At 37.4% G+C, this 27,077-nt stretch overlaps 1 protein-coding gene across 8 annotated transcripts in view; it reads left to right on the top strand.

Moving 5' to 3' along the window:
- The first annotated feature begins 6,906 nt into the window (after nucleotides 1–6,906).
- The window catches only part of ptprfa (protein tyrosine phosphatase receptor type Fa), a 226,679-nt gene continuing 206,508 nt past the window's right edge, over nucleotides 6,907–27,077 (top strand). For all 8 annotated transcript variants that reach the window (XM_084128827.1, XM_084128826.1, XM_084128824.1 and 5 more), the window contains exon 1: nucleotides 6,907–7,279. The gene's annotated coding sequence lies outside the window, so the exon portion shown is untranslated. The remainder of the gene's footprint in view (nucleotides 7,280–27,077) is intronic.

The raw sequence follows: 27,077 nt of genomic DNA, 5'->3' as shown, positions 1-27,077 counted from the left end.
AAAAATATTTTGTGTTTCATAGTCCATACTGATAAATACAAAGTCCCAGAGGCTTTTCTCTAGTCATTTTCATTGCATCGCCTGTGAAAGGATACACTTAAAAGACATGCAAATGCACAGTCAATGCATTTCAACTCGCTTTAAACTGATTGTGATTGATTGTGACATCTGACTTGTGTTTTCCAGGTTACGCATGGCATCCACCCCGCATTACATGCATGTTGTTCAACACCTACATCTCCTTTCTGCAACTTTCACTCAATGTTTGTTTTTGGATATTCTTAGTACTCATGTTGTTGACAATGACAACACTGAGGATAAAGAAGGGTGACTAAAATAGATGACGGTTAGAATAGGATGTCACACGATTATGATTTCAAACAGGATCAACGATCGCATGGCAACGTACAATCCGAGAAAAGATTCACTGCTTGACAAGTCGTGCACTATAAATAAGACAGTATTTACAGATGCACAGCATAATTATACTTAAACATGCCATCTTAGAGCTGACATATAGAGTAAATGCCTGACGGTCAAGTGAGATTTCCTATCTTGATAAATGTACTTGGATGTTGAATGTTTTCCCAAAAACATCCACAGTAATTGCATTCTTCTCATGTCCCATTATCTGAACAGTGTTACTGCCATTTACTTGACTGAGTTTGCTTTCTGTTTTTTATATTATTGTGGCATTTACATATTTAGATATTCGCTTATTTTGGAGCAGAGCGTCGAGAATGTTTATTTCATTATTTTCAGAGCTGGCCTATTTGTCTGTGCATCAGCCCACTCAGGGGAACCGGAGCTGCTGGGAGATTCAGATGAGCCATTCAGTGTTTCGTTTTCCTGCGCCTTATCTCTTTCCCATGCGGAAGCCTTGGATAAAAGATTTATGTCCTATAGGGGCTAAGCCATCGGCCCCCTCTCTGTATTTTTGGTTGTTTTTGTCTTGAAACCAAAGAAAGGAAATCATTTTTATTGAATGAACTATTAAAAATCAATCCGTAATATCACAGCTCACTGCCAGAAATATTATCCTTTGTACCAATCTGAAATGCTTGAGAGGTTGTAAATTTCTGCTTATTTTGAAATGCTTGAGAGGCTGTTAATTTAACAGGCAGTGCAGAAAAGAAATGTTTCCTCGACTGCTGAAAGTGGAGATCAGGTGTGTGCACGGTAAACCGGATTGAACCCGATCACATTGTACATGCGAAAAGAGAATATGAGAAAATCCTATTTAAGGTGATGTGAATGCACATAAATCTGTATGGGTAAAATGAGCTATGTGACTGTAAATTAACTTAAGCCATTTGTCTTTAATGAACGTATTCTAAATAGGATTATGGGTGGGTCTGTACATTTTAATGAGCGATTGAATAACGTAATCTGGTTTAAATTCTATGCAAGGCTTGTTATAGAAATCAATACAGCGTCTTCTGGCACCCTGCATAAGATCAAGAAATGGCATGAGTTCGTAATATTACGCCAGTAAAAAGTACTGTTGTAGCACAAGTGCTAAAATACTGAATACTACTACTAAATAACTTTAGTGATGGAATATATATTGTATATACTGTACATAATTATAAGATTGATTGTCTTTTTTTGTGTGTGTGCATACATGTTGACGTATCAACTTGGGACTTATGCGATAATTTTCACAAACGACATTAGAAACATTACATACATTATTAGTTATCCTTAGCTATACTCTTAAGAAAAATGGTTCTAAACAGTATAAATTAGCGTTCTTCGGCATGTAACAATAGCAGAACCCTTTTTGGTGCTAAGTAGAACCCTTTTTATTAGGTTCTGTAAAGAACCATGCTTTGTAAGTGGGACCTTATAGGACCTTAATGGTGTTATAAATAACCTGTCCAACAATATTTATTTTCATTAATATTAGTATCTTTATTTTATTAATATTACTATTATTAATATATGTATATGTATATGTATATGTATATGTATGTATATATATATATATATATATATATATATATATATATATATATATATATATATATATATATATATTTATATTTATATTTATTTTTTTTTATTATTTTTTTTTTATTATTTTTTATATATATATATATATATATATATATATATATATATATATATATATATATATATATATATATATTTTAATATATATTTTGTCTTCTACCTGCCTGGTATTATTATATCTTGTTGCCCAACAGCATGTTGTGTCAATTAGGTACTTTCATTTTTTTATTGACATGGCAGATATAGCAAACATGGAAGTGCTCTAACAACAGTTGTTAGCTGGAAACATTAATAAATAACAATTGCCAATGAACACAATATAGATGTAATGAAGACCAAGTTCCAGTGAAATATCTTCACAATCCCCTATATGTCTTTACGTCCTTCATTATGTGTGTATTCTCTTTGCAGATGAATGATGAGGTTATGATATGTGGCAGCATCTGAATTACACAATTTAGAGTTACATTGTGTCTCTTCCATTTGATTATGTAAAAATGATTATGTTTATGAAGGCCAAAATTAGCAAAAATGGACAGTATGTGCCCTTTACCATGTTAAAAGGAAAAAGTGATATAAAATCATGGGATAGCTTTAATGTTTTTGTGACTGGGTATGTTTAGGCCTAAAGTAATATATATATATATATATATATATAATATATTTATTTTTATATTTTATTTACTTACTTTACTTACTTTTACTTTATTTACATATTTTATATATATATACAGTATATACTATATATATATATATATATATATATATATATATATATACAGTGAGGAAAATAAGTATTTGAACACCCTGCTATTTTGCAAGTTCTCCCACTTGGAAATCATGGAGGGGTCTGAAATTGTCATCGTAGGTGCATGTCCACTGTGAGAGACATAATCTAAAAAAAAAAAATCCAGAAATCACAATATATGATTTTTTAGCTATTTATTTGTATGATACAGCTGCAAATAAGTATTTGAACACCTGTCTATCAGCTAGAATTCTGACCCTCAAAGACCTGTTAGTCTGCCTTTAAAATGTCCACCTCCACTCCATTTATTATCCTAAATTAGATGCACCTGTTTGAGGTCGTTAGCTGCATAAAGACACCTGTCCACCCCATACAATCAGTAAGAATCCAACTACTAACATGGCCAAGACCAAAGAGCTGTCCAAAGACACTAGAGACAAAATTGTATACCTCCACAAGGCTGGAAAGGGCTACGGGGAAATTGCCAAGCAGCTTGGTGAAAAAAGGTCCACTGTTGGAGCAATCATTAGAAAATGGAAGAAGCTAAACATGACTGTCAATCTCCCTCGGACTGGGGCTCCATGCAAGATCTCACCTCGTGGGGTCTCAATGATCCTAAGAAAGGTGAGAAATCAGCCCAGAACTACACGGGAGGAGCTGATCAATGAACTGAAAAGAGCTGGGACCACCGTTTCCAAGGTTACTGTTGGTAATACACTAAGACGTCATGGTTTGAAATCATGCATGGCACGGAAGGTTCCCCTGCTTAAACCAGCACATGTCAAGGCCCGTCTTAAGTTTGCCAATGACCATTTGGATGATCCAGAGGAGTCATGGGAGAAAGTCATGTGGTCAGATGAGACCGAAATAGAACTTTTTGGTCATAATTCCACTAAACGTGTTTGGAGGAAGAAGAATGATGAGTACCATCCCAAGAACACCATCCCTACTGTGAAGCATGGGGGTGGTAGCATCATGCTTTGGGGGTGTTTTTCTGCACATGGGACAGGGCGACTGCACTGTATTAACGAGAGGATGACCGGGGCCATGTATTGCGAGATTTTGGGGAACAACCTCCTTCCCTCAGTTAGAGCATTGAAGATGGGTCGAGGCTGGGTCTTCCAACATGACAATGACCCGAAGCACACAGCCAGGATAACCAAGGAGTGGCTCTGTAAGAAGCATATCAAGGTTCTGGCGTGGCCTAGCCAGTCTCCAGACCTAAACCCAATAGAGAATCTTTGGAGGGAGCTCAAACTCCGTGTTTCTCAGCGACAGCCCAGAAACCTGACTGATCTAGAGAAGATCTGTGTGGAGGAGTGGGCCAAAATCCCTCCTGCAGTGTGTGCAAACCTGGTGAAAAACTACAGGAAACGTTTGACCTCTGTAATTGCAAACAAAGGCTACTGTACCAAATATTAACATTGATTTTCTCAGGTGTTCAAATACTTATTTGCAGCTGTATCATACAAATAAATAGTTAAAAAATCATACATTGTGATTTCTGGATTTTTTTTTTTAGATTATGTCTCTCACAGTGGACATGCACCTACGATGACAATTTCAGACCCCTCCATGATTTCTAAGTGGGAGAACTTGCAAAATAGCAGGGTGTTTAAATACTTATTTTCCTCACTGTATATATATATGTATATATATGTATATATATGTGTATATATATATATATATATATATATATATATAATTTTTTTTTTTTTTTTTCTAACAATATGGATCATAAATTCCATATCTCTGTTACTCTGTGGAGAAGAGAAGATGGGTATCCTTAACTGAACAGAGCTGCACACACGTTCAGTTCAACTAAAAAGAGAAAAATACAAGTTTGGTAGAAAACCAGTAGCAATTTTTAAAGTTATAATTTATAGACATTTTAAGAAAGAAATAATTTACCTGTTGAGAGTATGTTGAGAGAGCTCTAGAAAATCAGTAATGAGGAGGCTTTGACAGTTACAGATTTGAAAAACAAAAAGGCGGGAATAAAGAACCCTAAACTCCAACAAATAGAACCATTTCAGCATATAAAGGGTTCTTTAGCATGATACGGTTCTAAATAGAACTGTTACTAAGTGTAAAGAACCTTTAAAGAACCATAATTTTTTAGAGTGTACCTTGACACTTCAATTATATTACTTTGACACATTTCCATATATTATATATTCATATTTGATTATATGACAGGCCCTCAAATGTGAACACTGGGACTTTTAACTGTTAGTATCACTCCGCTTATCTGTATTTGTTCCAGACAGATTTTAGTCTGTGTATTAATGGTGGGAATTTTAAAGTGACAGGTTACATTGTTATGCCAGTAGGTGGCGACAAGTGACTCTCTTTGTAAGTGAATCATTGACTAATTCATTCAACCAATTCATTCAAAAACACTGATTCATTCAGGAACTGGTAATTCTGCTTTGCCTTCAATCTGAACTATTTTCGTTGGTTGAGCAAACACTCAAATCAACAGGCTACAGGCTACATAGGGCTTGATGTTAACACATATAATAACATATAATACAGTCACTCCAACTAGCCACTTTTGAATTTTATATTCAGGTAAGTAAATATATGCGCTGCGGGTTTCAGAGTAAAGTGTGATGCTTTATTTACATGCGTTCAGGTTATGTGTTTCTTACAACATCTCAGAGCAAGTTCACAGTAAATGCTGCTCCACACAAACTCAGTGTCTGCATGTACTGTTTGTTTGGGTTTCTAATAACGTGCATTTGAGAACGCATATAAAGTCTGACGGGCTGTGGTTTAATAGCGAAGTGTTGCACTGTTTTTCATTAACGTGTGGAGCGCGTCTCAGCAGCTCGGTAAACAAACTCCATCTTTGGATTGCATATAATGTTCATATGAGAACACATGTGCCATTTTACCAGATTTAGCATAAATACATTAGAGAATACATAGAGAATACATCAATATGTTTATTAATATATGCAAATTGTTGTTCATCGTGATTTCAAAATAAAAGTTTAAACCTTTATTTTGAAATTGCAATGGATGTAGTATTTCTAGCGTAAAGAATTGGCCAAATATTAAAGATTAAGTGGACATTTGATGATGTTGTAAAGTGTAACAACAACAATCACCAGGCTGTTGTCACCCTCTGCGGGCATTTGTTATAATACGTAATGTACATAAGTTGATTGTGTTTACATTATGTGTATGTATTGTTCAATAAAAGCAAATTGCTTTTGATACTTAATTTACTTGAAATAATTATTGTTGCTTCTGATTCCTCATTATTATTTAGGTATTTTAAGTGTATTGCAAGTATTTTAAGTATTTTTAAGTGTATTTTAAAGGCTATTGTTCACTTAGGTCTATATTTATTACTAAAAAAAATTATCTGATTGATTAATAATCAAAATAATCAACTGATTACTAATTACCAACATGGCCTAATCATTAGTGACAGCCCTAAATTAGTTATTTTAAAATGTACCTTCATTGTTAAGCATTTTCTGACTTTCAGCTGAATAAAATACTATTTTTTTCCATTCATACATTTCGTCATTGAAGATTTCTTAAAAATTATAATATCATCTCGTTCTCATGAACCAAAGATCATGTATTGACTCGTGAGCTAAGTGTATCGTCACACCCCTAATAAAACATAATTTCCCAAAAACAAATTTGTGGCAAGTGAAAATGCTGAGTGGCTAACTTTGGAAAACCACTCGCCACAGTGGCTGTTGAGCAAAAAAAGTTTGTCAATCCCTGAATTATACATTTAGCGTGTCTATATTGCTTTTCCATATTTTACTTCTCCCCCAGTGAAAACCGTTCCAACATAAGCCATCAAGCGTTATATTCCAGAAAGCAACACAGAGACCAAAAACACAATACCTTAGCAAACACTGAGAAATATGTGAGGGGTCCATATTTTTTTCTGAAAACGAGGACATGCCAACAAACACCGCGCACAAAGCAGTTTCTCTTGACATCGCTCCTTTTTTTATCAGGTGGCAATGATGACACAGTTTCTTGGGATGCCCTAGAAAACGATGTAAAACATGAAAAACGCCCACACACACACGTATACTGTACAGGACGCTTATGGTGTCCGGTGTGGAGAATGAAGCGCATCAGTGCGCGCGCGCGCGCGTGTGTGTGAGTGAGTGTGTGAGCGCGCGACAGACTGAGCGCAAATCTAGAGCTCGCGAGGGGAGCGCGAAACCTGTCCGCACAGTGCGCGAGGAGAAGAGAGCTCCACTATGAAAGCCGGTCCCGAAAATACTCTTCTTATTCTATGAAAAGGGACCTTTTTACAGGCAGAACACGTTCTTGGAGGATATATCATACTTGAATGTTCTTCTCTGTGCACGCGCAAGGTGTATGTGAAGAAGAAAAATCGGGATTTGAGTCAGGGGCTGCTGAACTGAGGAGGATTTTATCCTGTTTCACTTCTGAGGAGAAAATAGTCTCGGCTGATGCCAACGACAAGAGAAAATAGAAAAACGACACTAACCAATGAGGCACTGAAGAGTAAGTTGAGCTTTTTAAAAGCATTTCTGTTACCGTTCAAATGTGTTGTAATGTTTTTAATTTTATTTGGGAAGCCCAGTTGTTGTTCGACCTGTCAGTTGTCAGGTGACATTCATTGGAACCTAATTTCTCTTTTTTATTTAGAGATAACGTTCGATTAATATTTGATTAACATATATTAATATCTATAGTTTGAGACCTGCAGTCTTATGGCTTGTCAGTTTGGTTTTGTATATAAGCTCGTCTCGTGATCAGATATCAGCACTTGGTGGCACTTGTCAGATCTTTAACTTTAAGATTTTGATATATTTATTATGTAAAAAAAAAAAAAAAAAAAAAAAAAAAAGGTTCAAATCTGTTCGGAGACGTTGAATTGTGACCTTTGCGTATAATATGGACAAACCCAATCGTTGGGTTTAAAAATGTACGTAATTTAAAAATTTAAACCAAAGGTTGGGTTTGTCCATATTTGACCCAAACATGGGTTAAAATAACCCAGCATTTTTTAGAGTGTCTTGAAGCTGCTTATTACCGTGTTAAGTAGGCTACGTAATACAAATGAAGTAGTCTACGTGTGATTGCGTGAGTATTATTCTGATTGATTGTACATTATACTTATTCGGATTGCTCTTATAGTTAATTATATGAAAGTGTAAAACGTGTTCCACATGATGTAAAGTGTTGCCATGGTTTGTTGGTTATGTGATGAGCTGTCAGTTTGTGTAACGTTAGTCTGGATGAGAGAAACTGGAGGAGCTGCAGCACTGAGTCATGGGCAGGTCCATCTCTCCGTCTCGAATCACATGATCTTCTGTTCACTTCGCAAAGGACAATATGTTCATGTCAAAGACAGACAGTTTTTGAAGTATGATGATTATGTTAATACTAGTTTCAGTGGACTGATTATCGGAGGGGCATATCAACCCCACTCTCCTGCTGTGAGATAGGCTAGACTTATAAAACCATCGTGTCTGTAGAAACTGTATATCAAAATAATAGACGATAACTAATTATGGTCTACATGCGCTAAACTAGTTTAATCCCCCGTTTTGCTGAAAAGAAATGATCAGGATGGAGGGATAGGTTTGCAGGGATGGCATTTATAATTTTCCCTTTTATATAGAGATTTGTATAGTGTGATTCACTACATGATGTGCCTCTCTATTTTTTTGAATACGCACTTTTGATATCCTGTATTCTATTGACAAATGTACATAAGTTATAATAAACATGCCTATAATAGATAGTAAAAGCAATATATAGAAAGAGGCAGGTTTATTCTTGTAGAGAGAGAGAGAGAGAGAGAGAGAAAGAGATTCATGACATAATGGCAGATTGGCAAATAATGGCAAAAATTATGCTATCTAAATCTTTTTTTTCTGATACAAGGATTTTTCTTCAGTGGCTTCGAGGTTTTGCTCTAACATCATAATACTGTAAACATACTAATGCTATTATAAAAGAGGAGGGGTTGTCTCATCATAAGCAGATATCCATTTTAAAACGCAATCAATTGCCTTTATTGTTACGATTATGTTATGAAAGATTAAACTGTCCAGTTGCTATATTTCTACCAGATTTGACCCCTAAATGGCTTTTGTTGATGTATCCTAATGCAGTCATAGTTAGAGCGTTTGCGCTTCGGGTTCGATTCCCAGGGAAAGCAAGAACTGATAAGAATGTAAATGTGCACCCTGAAATGCAATGCAAGTCGCTTTGTATAAAAGTGTCTGTCAAATGTGTAATTTAAAAATATTTTTACAGTGATGTTTCCAGTTTACTTCACAAAAACTTGTTCTACCAATCCAGCGTTGGTTGTCTTTAATTTATTTTATAAAAGGCCTTTTTTGAGTAGTGTTTATCATGATGCGCGCCAGGCCTGAACATCTGTATCCGTTTTGAACCTCTGGCCTATGAACTGATGATTTCCAACTCTGGGTGGAGATGTGGAGGCCCCCAAATGCAGAGAAAACACAGATTCTGCTAATTAGATGTTGGAGAGCTGCTCTTGTACTCTATCCAGACAGCATCTCTCTCTTGCTCTTTCTCTCTTTTAGCAGCTCTGCCCATGCTCTTTTAGGCTCTCCATGCTGATAAATGATGTGTAATTTCCGTAATGAGTGGGAGTGTAAACATATGTGGAGAGAGGTAGTTCCCCCCTCCACCTTTATTTTATGATGTACCGCAGTTTCTCCACACCACGACACAGTGATGCAGCCGGTAAACCACCTCACAGTAATGGCAAGTGCAGCTGCGCATTGAACATCTATCTCTCTAGTAACGAAGTTGTCTGAAATACGACTTGGATGACATATCGTGAGGTCAGTGTTCGTGCAGATTGAAAACATGAGTGATAGGGGCTGGTGGTGTACACATCTCACGCGCTGTATTTCCTGAGAATCGTTTTGCTTTTCACATGTCATGAGCTTGTAAACCGCATCATATGGAATAACTGTTCCTGAGGAAAGGACCAGAAGACCCTTAGCGCATCGTAAAGTGTGTAGATTGACCAATCTGCAGACCAGTCGTGGTGCTCACATTCATTCCATCCAGTGCACTAACAGAGCGGCTAGGGTTTTCAATTACCCTTGCTTTTGCTTTTTTGAGTCTGGAAGGCAGTCCTTTTGTTTCATCCCAGCATAGATCAAAGGCCAGACTCAATCAGTGGGACTTATAGACAGACACAATAGTCACATGCTGCTACAAAACAAGCAGAGGATTGCAATCTGTAACAAGTAAATCAATCTGTAATATATGGGCCATTCAGCTGGGCCGTGGCATCATTAGCTTGAGCCATTAGGTCAATAAATCCAATCCGATTTCAGATTCTGAACGTTTTGTATATATGATGAACCCTAAACGTTGCAATCCGATTCACGTTCCTCACATGTATTCCAAACAAAACTTCAGAACCGTCACGTTCAGAAACGGAGAAAGCCACTGCTATAATGAAGCTACCACAGGTATAATTGTAGTTTTTACCTGGATTACATCTCTAAAAAGAAGCTGACATTTATGTCAGAAGAGCTGTTTTAGCAAATATTTAGTAAATATTCAGTCCACTGATCAGTTTGTAAAACATAAGACATTTGCACTTTCGTATGACGTCAAACGAATGTAAACATATGCACCAAGACACTGCACATTTCGTAACCTATAGTGCGTTATAAATGATTCACATGGCATGAGAGTAGAGGAGAATAGCACAGCATATCTGTCACTCTCCACACGAATGCAAGGCTCGGGGAAACCCTAAACATGGGTCTTAAAGTACGAGACCATCACAATGTGCACGAGGTATTTATAATTTCGAATAAGAAAATAGTCAGATTCAAGCGTTTATATGCTTAATTTGGGTGCATAAATGTAGATTCTGAGAATTTTTACTTGAAATTTACTTGATTGTGCTTCCATTCCATTGTACTTCATTGGTACTTGTAACTTGATTGTCATTAAATCTAATTTGCATGAGGAGGGTGTCACATTTTCTAACCCAAACCCCAAAGTGCTAAATATAAACTACTAAAATCATTTGCATCTATAGTGGCAATGCACCAGCTTCATTTGACCAGTCACCCGAGATTTCCTCTTGAACACATTCCACCGCATTAACCAGAACTGTTTTTGTCCTTGTTAAAGTTCTGCTTTTAACATGTTAAACTCTGACACATGCATTGCTGCACTGACAGCATTACAGCACCATTTTAATGCTGACAGCAAGAACATCTCTTACATTTTCTGAAGCTCCACATACAAGGCTTAAGACTTAAGACACATATTGTTCAAGTGTAAAATAATAAAAAAAGAAACTAAAGAAGCAATTTCTAGCTGTTCTCTCAGTTGAAAGGAAAATATATAATAGACCGCTTGCAGTTCTCACAACTTCTAATACTAAACATTCAGATAGTTTGGCAAGCTGGGTAGAGGCCAGTACATTATAACAGAAAATACACTGGAAACAAACCGGTTTTGATAAAACACAACTCTGGACATTAGTAAGCTGTGAGTAATAATTTTTAACACTGTAATCTGGGATAAAAATGTCTTAACAGTTTTGTTATTATTTTTGGTTACACTTTATTTTAAGGTGTCATTGTTACAGTGTAATTATATATTTAAGTACTGAGTAATAATAAGTAACTACATGCACTCACTATAGGGTTAGGGTAGGATTAGGATTTGGTTGAGGGTTAGTTGCATGTAATTATGCATAATTTACTGTTATTTCTATGGTAAGTAAATGTAACATGTAACAAGGACACTGTAAAATAAAGTGTTACCTTATTTTTTTTACTGGAAAATGTTTAACAAGACTTGTGCTTTGCATTAATCCTCATGCCTGAAGTGGTTGTAAATGGGACTTTAGTTAGTCCGTGTGGACAAATGGACCTGTTTAGTTTCATTAAAGCTCTGTAATTAGTTAGCAAATTCTGTCCAAGATGTATAGCACACAATATCTTTTAACACGTAGACTACAGAATAATTTTTCATTGGTTTCCAAAAGTAAAGCATGTCTTGTGTACCTAGTTGGCATTTATTAGCTTACACACTATTGTTTTGAAACATATGCTGTTATCAGCTGATTCCAAGATATTCATAAGTATATTATTTGTAAGAAAACATTTAATCTGCCTATGAGTAAAAGTACATTAATATACGGTTGGATGGAAATACAGTTTACGATAGTGTACACTACTTTTGTTCAGTATAATTTTCACAACCATAATGTCTTTGTTTGAAATGGCTTCATATTCAGCAATTTATCAAGACAGGCATGTGTAAATTACTTGAGAAAAAGGTAAATGAGAAATCAGAACTAACAGAAAGGAAAGCAATGAGCCAAACAACACAAACTCCTTTTGCATTTATCACTTTCAGACCAGAATTATTCATTAGCTTTTAGGGCGGCCCGTGATGAAGTTGTCTGTTTCTCACCCTTGTCTGTGCATCTATTAAAGACTGTGAAGGCCCTAAACATGCATCAGTACGAGTATAGCATTAAGAGTCTGTTAGAAGAAAAATCTGTCTGTCTGTCTGTCTGTCTGTCTGTCTATCTGTCTGTCTGTCTATCTATCTATCTATCTATCTATCTATCTATCTATCTATCTATCTATCTATCTATCTATCTATCTATCTATCTATCTATCGGTCTGTCTGTCTGTCTGTCTGTCTGTCGTCAGCCTATCTATCTATCTATCTATCTATCTATCTATCTATCTATCTATCTATCTATCTATCTATCTATCTATCTGTCTGTCTGTCTGTCTGTCTGTCTGTCTGTCTGTCTGTCTGTCTGTCTGTCTGTCTTCAGCCTTGTGTAATACTTTGTAGAAACAGTATAGGCAGAGAAGCATGTCTTCTGTCTGCACTGTGAGAGCTGCTCTGCATATCATTTGTTGTGATGAGAAAGACTGACTGGTGAAGAACTCTCTTCTGTCAGGCCCTACTGAACATCTCCCACAATGCCTCAATGCAGACATATATCCTCTCGGCTGTTTCCTTTAATGAATAACACTTTCCCTACATTCTCCCTCACTTTTACACAACTTTTCAGTGCATGTGCCGTAGAGAGAATCTGTTTTAGACTAAAGGCAGGTGTGCTAACAAGGCTGTTGGCACAATAGTACAGGCGTCTTTCTGTTCTATAGCTCAGTGATGAAAAGACAAAACTCCTACAAAACATTTTACTTATTTAAATCGATTTTGACTGCGCACTGGCTTTTTACTTTCGCTTCCGCGATCACTCGTAGGCTAATCTGTGTATAGGGAGCGGTGGTACTGAAAAAACAAAAAATTGGTGAAAAATACCCAGCCCTAGTAGTAACTCCTAATTATAGGAGTTGCTGGTCTGTTCTGATAGGGAGCAGGAAGGAAAGCAGCAGGAAAAAACACTAAACATGCATTTAATAAAGCAATAAGCCCCTTGAAGCCGTGTTTTACAGTGAATTTAGAACAGCTAAGGGGCGTTGTTAGCTACGACGTGGAGCGGAGTACCTAAAACCCCCTTAGCAGTTCTAAATTCACTGTAAAACACGGCTTCAAGGGGCTTATTGCTTTTATAAAACGGTTACTCCATAAAAAAATTCAACTTAATATTTATTTTATTCATAACAAAAACAAAAAATATAACGTTTTATTACATGGCTTGGTTGAATTCCAATGTAGAATGCTAAGTATAACACACCGTTGCCATGAAATACAGAGCATTGCTATTAGGGATGGCGAAAACTAAAAAATTTCTTGACCGACCACCGAGCCTCATTAGCCGGTTGAAACCGGTTAACCGATTAGTTTAAAATGTGCTACGCTATTTGAAATAACAGCCATTTCGAGCCGCGCCTGCAAATTCGCAACTCTGTCGCATCTCTCTGCCTCCCGCTCACACACCCTGCGCCGCCCTTCCACTCACGTCACTTTTTTAAAATCCCCTACAGCGCGAAACATGAGTCCCGCAAACGCGGCGCCGAGGAGCTTGTATGTAATCGGAGGACAAATGTCTCCTTAGTTTCGAAACGTGACAAGGTGATCACGTTGAAAATAAAGGTGTTTGTCTAGCGTTAGAAGCTCATTTGAAACATTGCCGCGGCTCATTTAAGAAAATGACAGCTCCGAAGAGACGCCGCTTTAGTTTGAGGTAGTGCTAACAATAATAAAGAAAGATGATGATCATCATCACCTTATCTGTTACCACTGAAATGTAGATGTAATGTATTTCCAAATCTAAGCCCATCTTATGCGGAATGTTGCCTAATAGACTGCAACACGATAAAACCAATAGATAAAACAGGCACCTTCAGAAATCACTTTTTTTTTTTTTTTACCGACTACCGACAACTTTGATCGGTTAACGTTGATACGGTCAACCATCGGTCAGACGTCATCGGATAACATCCCTAGTTGCTATGGACGCAGGATTCTAACCGTAGAGACGGAACGGACTATTTTCTTTAGCGGAAGCAATACAATCGTTTTTAAATCAATAAACTCCTTTTTAAAACAATATTTTGTGTCAAATTATTGATTTATTCGGTGGGTAGCCATGTAATAAGCGGGATAATGTAGAGTGAGGCGGTTGTTATAGCGAATACAACCCCTTCAGCCTCCGCTTCGCGTCGGGGTCCCGATCAGCCTGCCGGGGACCGGGGTTGTATTCGCTATAACAACCGCCTCGCTCTACATTATCCCTTACATAACACATGTATTCCTCTGCCAAGCAATGTAGTTCCAAAGAGGTTGCCAAGCAACACATGCAGCAACAAAGAATCACAAACGGCAGATGCGCAGTAACACTAATGTAATGCGGTCACAGGTGTGTGTTTGTTGAGTAAATTACAACGGCTTTGAACGCGGCTCAACCAATCAGAATCAAGGACCGGAACTATCCGTTTTATAATTAAATGTAACTAACCATATAATCATTAGCAGACTTATGAACTTTTTGCGATGTCAAAGGCTGTGACCAATCAAACTGTATTTTACTGTATTGTATTGTATTGTGTGTGTACAGTATATCACCTCATACTGTATATCAACTAATGAATTTTGGTGCTTGGAAGGATCCTAAATGTGTGAACATATACTGATAGCACATAACTGCCACTAACCGTACAGATGTCGCCTCCTCTGTAGTATCTGTTAAAGACACACTTCTCTGTCACAAGCTTTCAGTTTAACAGCAACCAAATATCTTTAGGCCTATCGAATACAGCAATGTCATGTATCTGTGTTGACAGTTCCCTAAATGTGTTTTCTTTAAGAGAGCGATTCTTAGACGGATCATCTTTTAATCCTGAATCCCAGGGCTGTTGATTAGATTGTCTGAGGCCAAATGAGTGTCGGATGACTTTCATTACAGTCATTAATCCATCAGTTGAGTTTCAAAGAGGCTCTGACATGTCTCAAATTAGGATGGAGTGGAGCACAACTCCGGTTTGATGTTCTGACTGTTCATATTTGTAGGTACTCTGACCGATTCGAGAATATGAGCGTGTGTGTTTTATGAGCCGTGTCCTTCGAAGGCGATCTGCAAGTGACCATCCACTCTGTCTTTTTATGGGAGTTTTATGGAGCCTCTTCCAGATGGTGGATAGATAGGTGTTAGATTGTGACTGCTATAATAGGCCACAGGACAAAGTGGTCCATCTCTGGCCTTGACACGCTCTTGGGATTGAAACTCAGGAGTGAATATATATCAAGCCAGCGCTGGTTAATAAAATATTCCATCATATCTGTCAGCAGGAATGCTTTTTGTGCTCAAATCTGAAGTGCCCAAGGCTATCTGTGAAGCACGGGGACTGATGAAGTCATTGTTTCTTTAGATGTGATCATCTTAAATCATCAATTTACAGTGCTTACTGTAGCTTTTATATCCTTTCCAATAACTATGTGAACTGTTAAGTAAACAACAATTTCAGACGTCCTGAAAGCTTCAAAAAATATTGTTAAAATGAATGTTTTTCTTCTTAAAGGCAGGGTAGGTAGGATTTTTCTAAAAAAAAAAACATTCCAAATTTGTTTAAACTGTCTTTATATACCAATACATAATTAAAATGTAAGTACTCTGAAAAAGAAAATATAAAAATCGAGTGACTGTAGACCTTTTAATCTGCAATAAACACAGCTCATTATTTCCATTCACTCCCACCCCCTCCCTTCTGAGCTCCTTCCAAAGCGACGCCCCCAAAACACATGAATGCGCGACGCCAAACGCTCAGGCTCAGCAGGAAGACGCATTTATTACCTGAGACGAGTGGAGAGGAAGGAGCGCAGTACATACAGTGACATCATGTCAGAATCACATGTAATAAAATACCTAACTTTATCACTATGAATATAAACAAATAAGATTTCTTTTAGTACTCACTATCAAGCTAGCATATCGATAATGGTAAAGTTTCATTCGGTAATGAGCTATATTTATAAGGCAAAACTAAAAACAGGTTGCATTGATACACGTTTTTCCATTACCATCAGTTAAACTGTGATGAAGGTGAATTTCGTGTAAGATTCATAACATATACGGTGTTTTGCATGTAAGAGTTTCCATGATGAAAACATTGTTGACTCTAATGAAGACTAACGTACACTCCGAGTCCGGAGACAAGTACCGCATCGTCGGTTCGAGGACAGGTCCGGGGTTGAGGGCGAAGCAGAGGAGGTCGTTCAAGAGTGCGGGCAGGGTCCGAGGAAGTTTTTGCCTTGTTTGCCTTCGCTGACTGCATATGCAGGTGCTTTGAGCTGAATATTTCCGGGAACGGTGACATGTGATGAGTGCACGCAGGGCAGCGCTCGCAGTGGTGCTCGGGCACGAGACATGAAGGCATCTGATTGGTTCTTTACATTCGCACCGAATGGCAGTGATTTTACTGTCCTACAGCTGCTACAGAGGTCAGATTTTTTTCATTCCTTTTTCTGAACACATAATGTATTGACTACTCTCAGGATGGAAGGACCATTTCACCCAGTATAAAAAAAAATGTTTCTGAACAGGATTACCTACCCTACCTTTAAGTCAGTTCATATGACATAGGGCTGCACGATATTGAAGAAAATTGCGATATGCGATAACTCATTAAATAATGCGATATTCGATATGCTAGATAATGCTTAAAGTGTGTAAAATAAACTTAAATGATCTTTTAAGTATATTTAAAATTATATAACCTACATATCTTTTTGTGACAAGAAAACATCCTTACAACTTCTGAAAGTGAACAGCAGTGTTTTACTGCATAAGTGTTATTGTTACATCAGTGTAAACCACGGGGTTCAGGGTTACAGGTTATCCTACATTAGGTTTATTTAACAACAGAAACTGAATAATCAAATGTAAAATAAAACACTGCTTAGTTTTCACTGTATGAATGAAATATATACTGATTCTTATTAAAGCTACAAAAGTTATTCAGCCCAGAGCAGTGAGTAATTTTCTCTTTGTCAGTTATTGCAAGCCGTTGCGATATGCATATATATACAGTTGCGATATTTCAATAATTTCGATATATTGTGCAGCCCTATGACATTTCTTTTTCAGGATAAAGAGCTGTGGAGCTCACCAATAGATGCATCAAAGTCATATTCTCATGTCAAAATGATGATGTATGCATGCATTGTGTTCATGTCTGTTTATGTGTTGATGTCAGAATCCGATAGAAAGCAGTAATTGATCATTTCGAGACTCAAACACTTGAATGATCTGATGTTTATCTCACACTCATGATGGATAGATAGAAGCAGGGTGTGTTCATGAGCCAATTGTGCTATTTAGTAACCAAATCCCACCATGCACTTAGCCTGTTATGTTTTAATTAATATGAGTTTGTCGGCACTGAGAAATGAGGTCGCCCCCCCTCCTCAACCCCTTTATCCCCTCATGTTCTGCAGAACCCTAAACCTGCTCCGCAGGTGAGCATTGATGAAAGAAGCGAATGATTCATGAGCTCACCTGCCTGCCTCCCCCTCTGAGACTCGGCCAACTGCAGGCATTATCAGGAGTAAATGGGTCTGAAAACGCTTCGGCCAGGACAGGCCGTGCGGTGTGTGATTTATTGGCCATGATGCTGCAAATAGTTAGTCGTGTTACCAGAGGGATATAAGCATTTTCATGGCCACAGTTCAAGTTTATTTCAGATATAAATTCCGGGAGACGTGGGAAGGAAAAAAGCCTCGGTAAATTTATGACAAGAGAGATGTTGTTTGCAAGCGGTCAGCAGGAAGCGTTGCTTTAACAATCCTAGGACAAGGATGAATGACTTTTTGGTTCTTTTACCTTGCATTTTGTCAAGAGCTTTGTTAAAGATGTTTTCCTTGAGCAGGAAAACAAGAACATTTGCTAGACCTTAAAAATGACATGGGATGGAGTTAAAATTCTCAAAGTTTAGGAGTGATTCTGAACTTCTCAAAAGTGAAAACCATAATAGTTAAGCTTTCTAGAAAATAAATTGCATGCACCTGCTGTTTTGATGCTGTTTAGTGGTTTTGGGAACACAGTTGTTTCATGCACCATGGAGAACAATTAACTAGGGGTGTGCAAGAATAATCGAATATTCAATCTGTTATTTTACTGCATCTACTGAATTTTACTGCATTGCTTTGCTGGCCGTTAAAGGTTGTATCAGCGATTTCAGGCCCAAAAAAGGCCCAAACATAAATGATCACATTCATCTAATCTTTCCTAACGATCCGCTAGCTGCCCGCCCCATAAGCAGGCCATCAAAAAAACGCGTCTCTGTAGGCAGCCTAGGCTCTGAGATCTGCACACAAAAACAATTGGTTTCACCAACCACTCAAAACCAAAATAAATAGTGTTCCAACCAATCACTGACAGGGGGTGGGTGTTGTGAGGTTTTGCGCTCGTGCACAGCTGCACGCGAAGAGCGCAAAAACCTCACAACACCCACCCCATCGGGCATCGGGCAGCTAGCGGATCCTTAGGAAAGATTAGATGAATGTGATAATTTATGTTTGGGCCTTTTTTGGGCCTGAAATCGCTGATACAACCTTTAATGCATTAAATCCATTTACAGTCTATGGATAAATACCTAGCACTAAAACTCGCAGTTATAATTAAATGCACTGGGTGGCGCTGTGGAGCATGTTTAACAAGTTTATTGTATTTGATCACATAATGTCGTCGTCTGCCTCGCGAAGTTTGTAATTACTTAGATAAAAAAGATCTTATTAAATGATCTTACAAAATGGAATTACTTTCGATCAAATTAATCAATGAAACCGAGTTATAATGTCACCACCACAATGAGAAATCGCTCGAAATCTAAACACCACTCGAATGAGGAAAGACAGCTGTCCATCACTTTATTCACAACAAAGCGCAGCTGTACCCAGAGTGAGCCGAGATGATACCTTATCAGATAGCAAAGTGATGAAGACGTTCTTCCTTTAACTTTCGTTGAGGGAGACAAGTTTAAGAACAGAAAACACAAAGTGCTGTTAGAAACTTTGCATAGCACACCATTATCTTTTTGACTCTGCAACATCTGTCAGCGCAGCGAGCATGTGGATATTATTGTTTTTCTCAACATGAACATGTGAAACAATATAAACACGATGATCATATGCTGACTCGATTGTATAAGGCTTGCTGCGATAGTCGGTGTTGCCGGTGTTCAGCCACAACACCAGTTCCATCACTTGCCCACCGAAATGACACCGCCCCCACCCATCGTTTAGATTTTTTATAGTTATAAAAATAATGCTGTATAATAATAAATACTGCTCAATTCCACATGAGCCGAATGAGACTCGCAGCACATATCAGCAGCAGGAGTCAGATTTCACCTCACTTCGCTCGATTTGACTGACGGCGGAAGATTTGGTTTCAGAGCGAAATGTAAAAACGCCTGTTTAAGCGAGTTTGTCATTGTACTGTTTTGTTGTTGTGTTTTTCATTAAGACTAATAATGAACCATTCAAGCAATTGCCGCTCCCGAATTGGCGCTAATTTGAAACCAAAAGTAAAATGCGCACAGCCGCAAGGGAATTCATGATGAATAAAAAATAACGTCTTTCTCGTTAAACGTCATTTATTATATTCGATTTTTATGAGCCCAAATATTCAAATACAATATTGTTGAAAAATGCCCATCCCTACAATTAACATTTGATCTTGCAGGCATGTGATGGGAGAACAATAGTAAAGGAGCTTTGGTGGCAGTGATCAGCACGTTCTGAATGGAAACATCACTCCAGCTCTATGGTCCTTCTCTTTCTTTCTCTCTGCTTGTCAGTGCTTAGAAACTGTGTTCAATGTATGTGATCGATCTCCTGCACAGCTGGCTGGACAGGATCGTATTTCCCTTCCACTTTACAGCATGTCTCAAGGGGAGGAAAACATTTACCTCACAATAGACATGGACACGAAGATCCTGTTTACTGGATGACTGAGCCTTTGTATTAATTATTTACCTCACATTGCGGAACAAATCATATTATCAGAGAGAAAACGCTCAGGACTGTGCTGCACATTCAGGAGAATCATTTCATAGATTGACACTATCCACTATTGTGTATTTACATTTGCATCCAAGTTGATCTTGAAATGCCCAGCTTTTTGATTTTGCATGTTGCGATGTTCCTCCTTAACTTTTGCAGATTTGGTAGCCAATTTTCCAATAGTAAGTAGCCAATAGTAGTTTACTGACTGAGCCATCTCTGTAAATGGGTGAATGACGGATAAGGATTTAAAATGTGAGGAAAAATAAAATTGGCAAAAAATCTATACTTATTAGAGTGTTGTGTATGTAATGCAATGATATTTACACATTTCAAGAATGTAATTAACCATTTTTTTGGTGAATCAGATCTTTTTCCCCATGAAAATGTCATTTCTGGGTAACGTAATGAATTTTTAAATTAACTACATTTCTACCATTGTTGGCATATACAAATGTACTGATCTCCATATTTGGAGCTCAACAAACAATTAGTGCTCGGAAAACTACATTTTAATCACAATTAATATAATCAATTTGGGATTTCATATAGACATGGCTGCTGATAACTCAAAATTCAGAACTAAATAAAAAATAAAAAAAAACCTGGAAAATGTTTAAAAATGTTTTCCAATAAAGTAAATAAGACTTGTTTTATCATTAACTCAACAAAAAACTGAATTGTGTAATCTAACACACAAATATGGGTTAAATTAATTGCCCGTGTCATTGTTAGCCAGAATGACATACTGTTAGACGGAAGGACATTCTGCAATATTTTTCAGGATTACCATAAAAACCATCCTCAGTATCATTTTTCTTTCCAACACTCAAACTTGAAACAAAGTAAGAGACACTGACAAGTTTTTAATGATTTAAAAATCTGTAAAATTTATAGTAAATCTGTAAAATTATAATGCTTAATAAACAATGGCCAAGGCTATAGTCCAACACATTATACAGCTAAAACATTTAGGACCCTATTTTAACGATCTGAAACGCAAGTATCAAACGCGAAACGCAAGTAACTTTGTGGGCGGATCTCAGGCGCTGTTGCTATTATACCGGCGGGATAAATGACTCTTGCGCCCGACGCAAATCTAAAATCAAGCATAGTGTTAGTTCTGGCAGGTCACGTTAGTCAAGCTCGCATCAGCTGACCCTCAGCTGATCCACATCTACCTATAGGAATACGACACCTATCACCGTGTACATATATAAGCTCCTTCAGTATTATCAGCAGCTATCGCGTTTCTCAGGAGCAAATTACCCTCCTCCATCCCCAGCTCCTCCTCTCGCCCAGTCAGGATTTGACATTCTGATTCCCCTTGAATCAGAATAATTATCGAATAATGTTGTATTTTAATCTTGAATTAAATATATTTGCAAATTTTCATGTTGGTTCTGTTCTGTTACCCTAAGGGGGATTATTGCTGCTCTCCCTGCTCTTATCCATGCTAGGCTGCATGGATGCGCAGGGAGTTCTCGCCCAGAACGGAACCATTCCGCCAATCCAAACTGTATGCTAATTGTCAATCATATTTGACGGTAGTGGTCCTGACAGAAATGGGTTTGTGTGAAGTAGCTTCATTACTCATAGGTGTGGTTTGGGCGTAACGTGAAATAAACCAATCAGAGCGTCATCTCATATTCCCTTTAAGAGCAGGCGCGCTTGTTCCATGGCGGATTGCTATTTTAACGGCGGATTTGCCAAGTGCACGCCAGGAGCGGTTCACAGCACCAGTGACTGAAAAGGTCAAAATATCAACATTTTAAGAGACGCTTCCTGACCTTTGCACATGTTCTGGTGCTCCTTCAGGGTCTTCTTTTTGATACAATATTATGTCACATGACATACCAAAATGCATTATGGTATAAAATGGTCATTGATGTCTGTTATCCAGGACTGACATTAGCGAAATCACAATTTGGAGACAAAAGTCTTTCTGTCATAAAAATTTAAATAAGCTTAGTATTACCACTATATTTGCAGGTATCGTTGAAAACATCAATACAATTATGCCCAAGTAGATTTGAAATACTTTTATTTATATTTGTTACATTTTTTGTCGTATTTTTGTATTCAGATTTTAAGTCGGGACAGTTACCCAGAATGACATTTTGGGAATTTGAGCTCAATAGTTCCTTAAAGATTAATTATTTATAATAAATTCTCACATGAGTAATTAAAGAGGGGGAAGTTGAGTCACTTAATGAAGTGCATTTAAAAATGTATACATTTTTAATATTATGAATATGCTTTGGACACCAGAATTGACACGCCATGTCATTGACCCAAATACTGTCTTTAGCTTAAAGTAAATTGTAGTGTGACACTGAAACCGATCATTGTCATCAGAGACGCACCAGAGAGAGCCTAAATAAAGGCTAACTTTGATAAACGGCAGATTCTCTTGGGCCTTGACAGTTTAAACCATCCTATATTGATCGAGAATAAACACATTTGCAACACACAGACTTTAATCCATTTTTGTCTTGGCTAATGAAACGGTGCTCCAATTAAAAATGAAATTATTGCAGTTTTAAAGCACTTAGTTATTCCTGAATCTCAAGCAATGCCAAGGTCATGTATCTTCGATTCCCAGAGAATGCATAAACTGATCAGATGTGTAGCTTGAATGCAGTGCAAATTGCTTTGGATGAAAGCATCTGTCAAATGCATACATCTAAATGTAATTGCATTTAAAAGTAACTACTAGTTGAGTTGCTGTAGCTCGAAGCATGAAGCATGGTGCTATTCCCACAATCAGATAAAATTTTAATGCATAAATCAAATTGTTTGTGCCGTAAGTTGATTTGAACGACAGCCAATGTGTGAATGTACCTCTAAAGCCTCTTGGTTTTGTTTCTTGGAAACCAATAACAGATGTTCATCACTCAACATAGCAATTGTTTTTGCATTTCGCATTGCTATTCAGATGAAATCCCATAGACTGTCATTAATGTCTGACCAGTAACGGACAGGACAATTTAGGACACAACCTCAGACCAGCAATATATCCCAGCTCCAGTCTTTTGATATTTGTTGCTTCTGTTGTTGTTGTGCACACTGTGCTTCTACTTTGCATAAACTACAAGCTAATATGTCTCTTCTCCCTGAGATTTACTTCGAGCAACAAGCTCGAGATTTTTTTTCCTTATAAAAATTGGTGATACTTGACAAAAATGTCAGAGCATTCGTAATAGTTTGGTTGATACCAGCTTGATTGAAAATACTTGCACCTACTACAATTCTGATCTATTTAGTCACTGAGGAGAGGAGAGAGATGTCATATTTCATCTCTGATTCGACAGACATGTATAACATGACACCCCCTGGCTCACTTCACCAAAAACATCAGTTATACACCATCACCTCTGTAAAGATGTCATTATCTATCCACAGGTCATAATTTCAAGCATCCGAAGTCATGTACTGTCAGTGTTTAAGTGTCGTACCAATCACAGACATGCTTTAGGCTGAGTTTTCCACTCCTTGCCCGCGAGGGGAAGTGTCCTGCTGGGTCTGGCCCCTCTCAGCTTCACTGCAATCTGCCACCGCTGTGGGCGGTGTGCCTGTAAGCTGACAGGACTGCTTCTGTTATCAAGAGCAGGCTCCAGTCTAGTGAGAAGAGTGGTTTTGCACTTTGCAGTGTTCCTCATTTGGGTCCCTTTGTCATGCATTTTGTACCAAATGTTATAATATCACATACATGTTTTGTTTAGAAGTGCAAACAAACATTTGTCACCACATGTATGTTGTAACATGTCGGTCCATGTGCTGCTGCCCCCCACTGGTTCATATCCTGAGTGACTGTGAGGGCCAGTGATGTGTGCATTCCTGTAACTCAATGTGCAATACAACACGAGAGAAGAAAACAAGAGACAAGAAGAAAAAGGAAGAGAAGTGCCATTATACCATTACATTCATGAGTTCATGCTTGAGTGCTTCAGTGGTTTGGTACAACGTGGTACAAAGGCAGAAAGTCCTTGGTTGTTTGAATCAGTTGACAGGTTAAAAGAAATCTCTCATGTGTATTATGCCAGGATCATTTTCAACAGCAGCACCATTAAACATTATGCCGTTTAACACATTTTTTGAGGGCATTGATTTAGAGTAATTTTGCAGTAAATTTCAATAGTTTTGGAAAAAAAGAAAGAAAAAAAAGAAGAAAAATAGTACCTATATAATTTTTGTGTGGATATGCATGTGTCCGTTGAGGGTCTTTGTTGCTTTAGAAGGGCTGGGTATTTGCACGATTTCATTATTCAATTCAGATTCACAAGCTCTTGATTTGATTCATTTGGATATAAGGGACAGTACAGAAAAAAAATCTTTCCCAACTAATGTTGTAATCTATACAGGGAAGAGGGAACCCTTTCACTTGCTTCTATACTATAATATTAAAGGTTGAAATAAACAGGCAATTAAAAAACAGGCATTTAATACAAACTATTAAATGTAATTGTTATTTATTTGTATATATTATAATAGTGTTTATTATAAGTGTTTATCAAGTGTTTACAAACATTTAAATTGCACATTTATCTCAACTTTATATTAACTTTTTCATAACAGTTGTATACTTATGCTTCATTGCTGTGAGGTCAAGTAAAAATATAATGAATTAGTTATGAGTTGGACAACTAACAAGTTGGACATTGAACAGCTTTCATGGCACTGAATGAGGTAAATCTTCTGTTACATGACATATTGTTTCAAGTTGTTTTATTGACATTTATTTCTGTGGTTGAAACACCGATTGAGCAAATATCCTTCAGTATACCTTCTGATGTTCATTCATATTTATTTTGTGATGTAGTAAAGTGGAAGAAATTAATCTACACTATAAAAATGCTGGGTTATTTCAACCCATGCTTGGGACAAATATGGACAAACACAACCATTGGGTTTAATATTTAGGCTAATTTAAAAAATGCAAACCAATGGTTGGGTTTGTCCATATTTGACCCAAACATGGGTTGAAACAACCCAGCCATTTAAAAAAAAAAAAAAACTGGTAGCTGATATACAGTACAGACCCAGCAATTTCTAAAATATTTCAGAAAAAAAATCCTTATCTAGAATTATTGGAAAGATCCTGGAAAAGTCATGAAGATTCACTGTGTGGGAAAAGTGTTGATGTAAGGCTTTGCTAGCCTTTGTGACGTTTGTCTTTGAGAGAGAGATTTAGTCACCGATGCCAGCAGCATGACCACAGGACAGCCCATATTCTCTCTCGACTTCATTTTCAACACATCAGTGCGCGCTGGACACAGTTTGCCTCTCGGCCTTTGAACAGAATGAAGGACGGCTGAATGTTATATTTCTTTTAATCTGCTTTTAAGATTATCTTCATTGAGTCTCCAAAGCCATGGGGCTTCAGTGTTCTCCTTCACTTACTGTTTGCAATGCCTCACAGTGATTCTTTTATTAATGAAACATTCTGGTAAACAAAACCATAAAATGGCCAGTAGACATCTCCAAGAGAGCATCAGTTGACTACTTAAAGTTAACCTTAACAGCTGTTAAAACTTTGATTTAATTTGTTCTTTGCTGAATAGTCATGCACAGTAGTGTTTTATCTAAGAGAAGCGGTCTGTGCCTTGAGATGAAAGCACAGAAATGTCCGCTTGATTCCCACTGTTAATGAGTTAGCGTGTCGCTTGGCAAACTCTGGCCATGATCTCTCCTGAGGCTGTTTTGGTGCAGTAAGAAAATTGATGTTTTATTAAGCATAAGATAAGAAATCATAAACAATCAGTGCCTTTCCTCCTTAAGTGCCAGAAGGTTCTGTGGCTAGGTTAATTCTCTCGTTCTCATACTCACTGCAATGCCTGTTTGTTTATGTTTCCTGGGATTCTTCCATGACATGGTTGATGTGTTGAGAAATGAGAGGGTAATGCCGTCCGCCACATGTGCAGTCATATTTTATTTCGCACTGGAGTTTCCTCGTGCCTTCCTGAATTTCATCACCTCTCAGACTCACACCTGCTGATGATAGCCCACATAAAAGCAATGACAGGACATGGAAAGCATACAAATAGTCAAAGACAATTCAAACAAAACTTTAACACTGCATCTACTTTTCCAAAACAAAGTATTTTAATGAGCGTGTTTATAATAGTGGCTGATGAGGGGCAATTTAGATAAGCGTTAACATGTCACTTGTCCTTAACGGGGTCACGGTGTGGCACTGCATGTTCCTAATCATTTCATGTTTGTCAGCTAAAGATTATTTTATCTTAAAATCAGCTGATTGCACACACATTTTTTAAAAGCCTAATTAATTGGTTCGACTTCTTAGTTTTCTTTCTGTTGATGTTATTTCTTCATGAAACACAAAATTCAGGTGCTGTAAAAGGGCTTGTTCAGAATTGCATACTGCCATTCTTCTGTTTCTGCAGTGTATAGTGTAAACATTTTATAAACACTGTACGCATGGAATAACTGATGACCTACTACATTTTGCCCAGAAGTGCAGTATACAACAGAGCACAATCAAATATGCATAACTTACTTGACCTTGCTTTACTTCCATTATAACTTACAGTATGATGTTAGTAAAATTTTGCTTAACTCATTATTTGATCAGACTGCCACATGTTAAACATGATTTAACACAAAATTGAACACAAAATAACTGAAATACACATGCAATGTATTGAGGTAATGTGACAAAAGTCATAATGTATTCTGTTTCATTCAAGTACTATTTTTAAATGGCATTAGACAGCATACGGTATATACTTCAGTATAGGAGCCGATGTCTGAGCGTGATGAGACTCAGTGTCATCAGTGGGAGTTTGTTGACGTGATCAGGGGTGTAGACATCAATTCAGAAGTG

This window comes from Abramis brama, assembly GCF_963993115.1.
Source record: "Abramis brama genome assembly, chromosome: 11".
NCBI lineage: Eukaryota > Metazoa > Chordata > Actinopteri > Cypriniformes > Leuciscidae > Abramis > Abramis brama.
The sequence above is the reverse complement of the archived record's forward strand: the minus strand, read 5'-3'. Positions and strand labels throughout refer to the sequence as shown.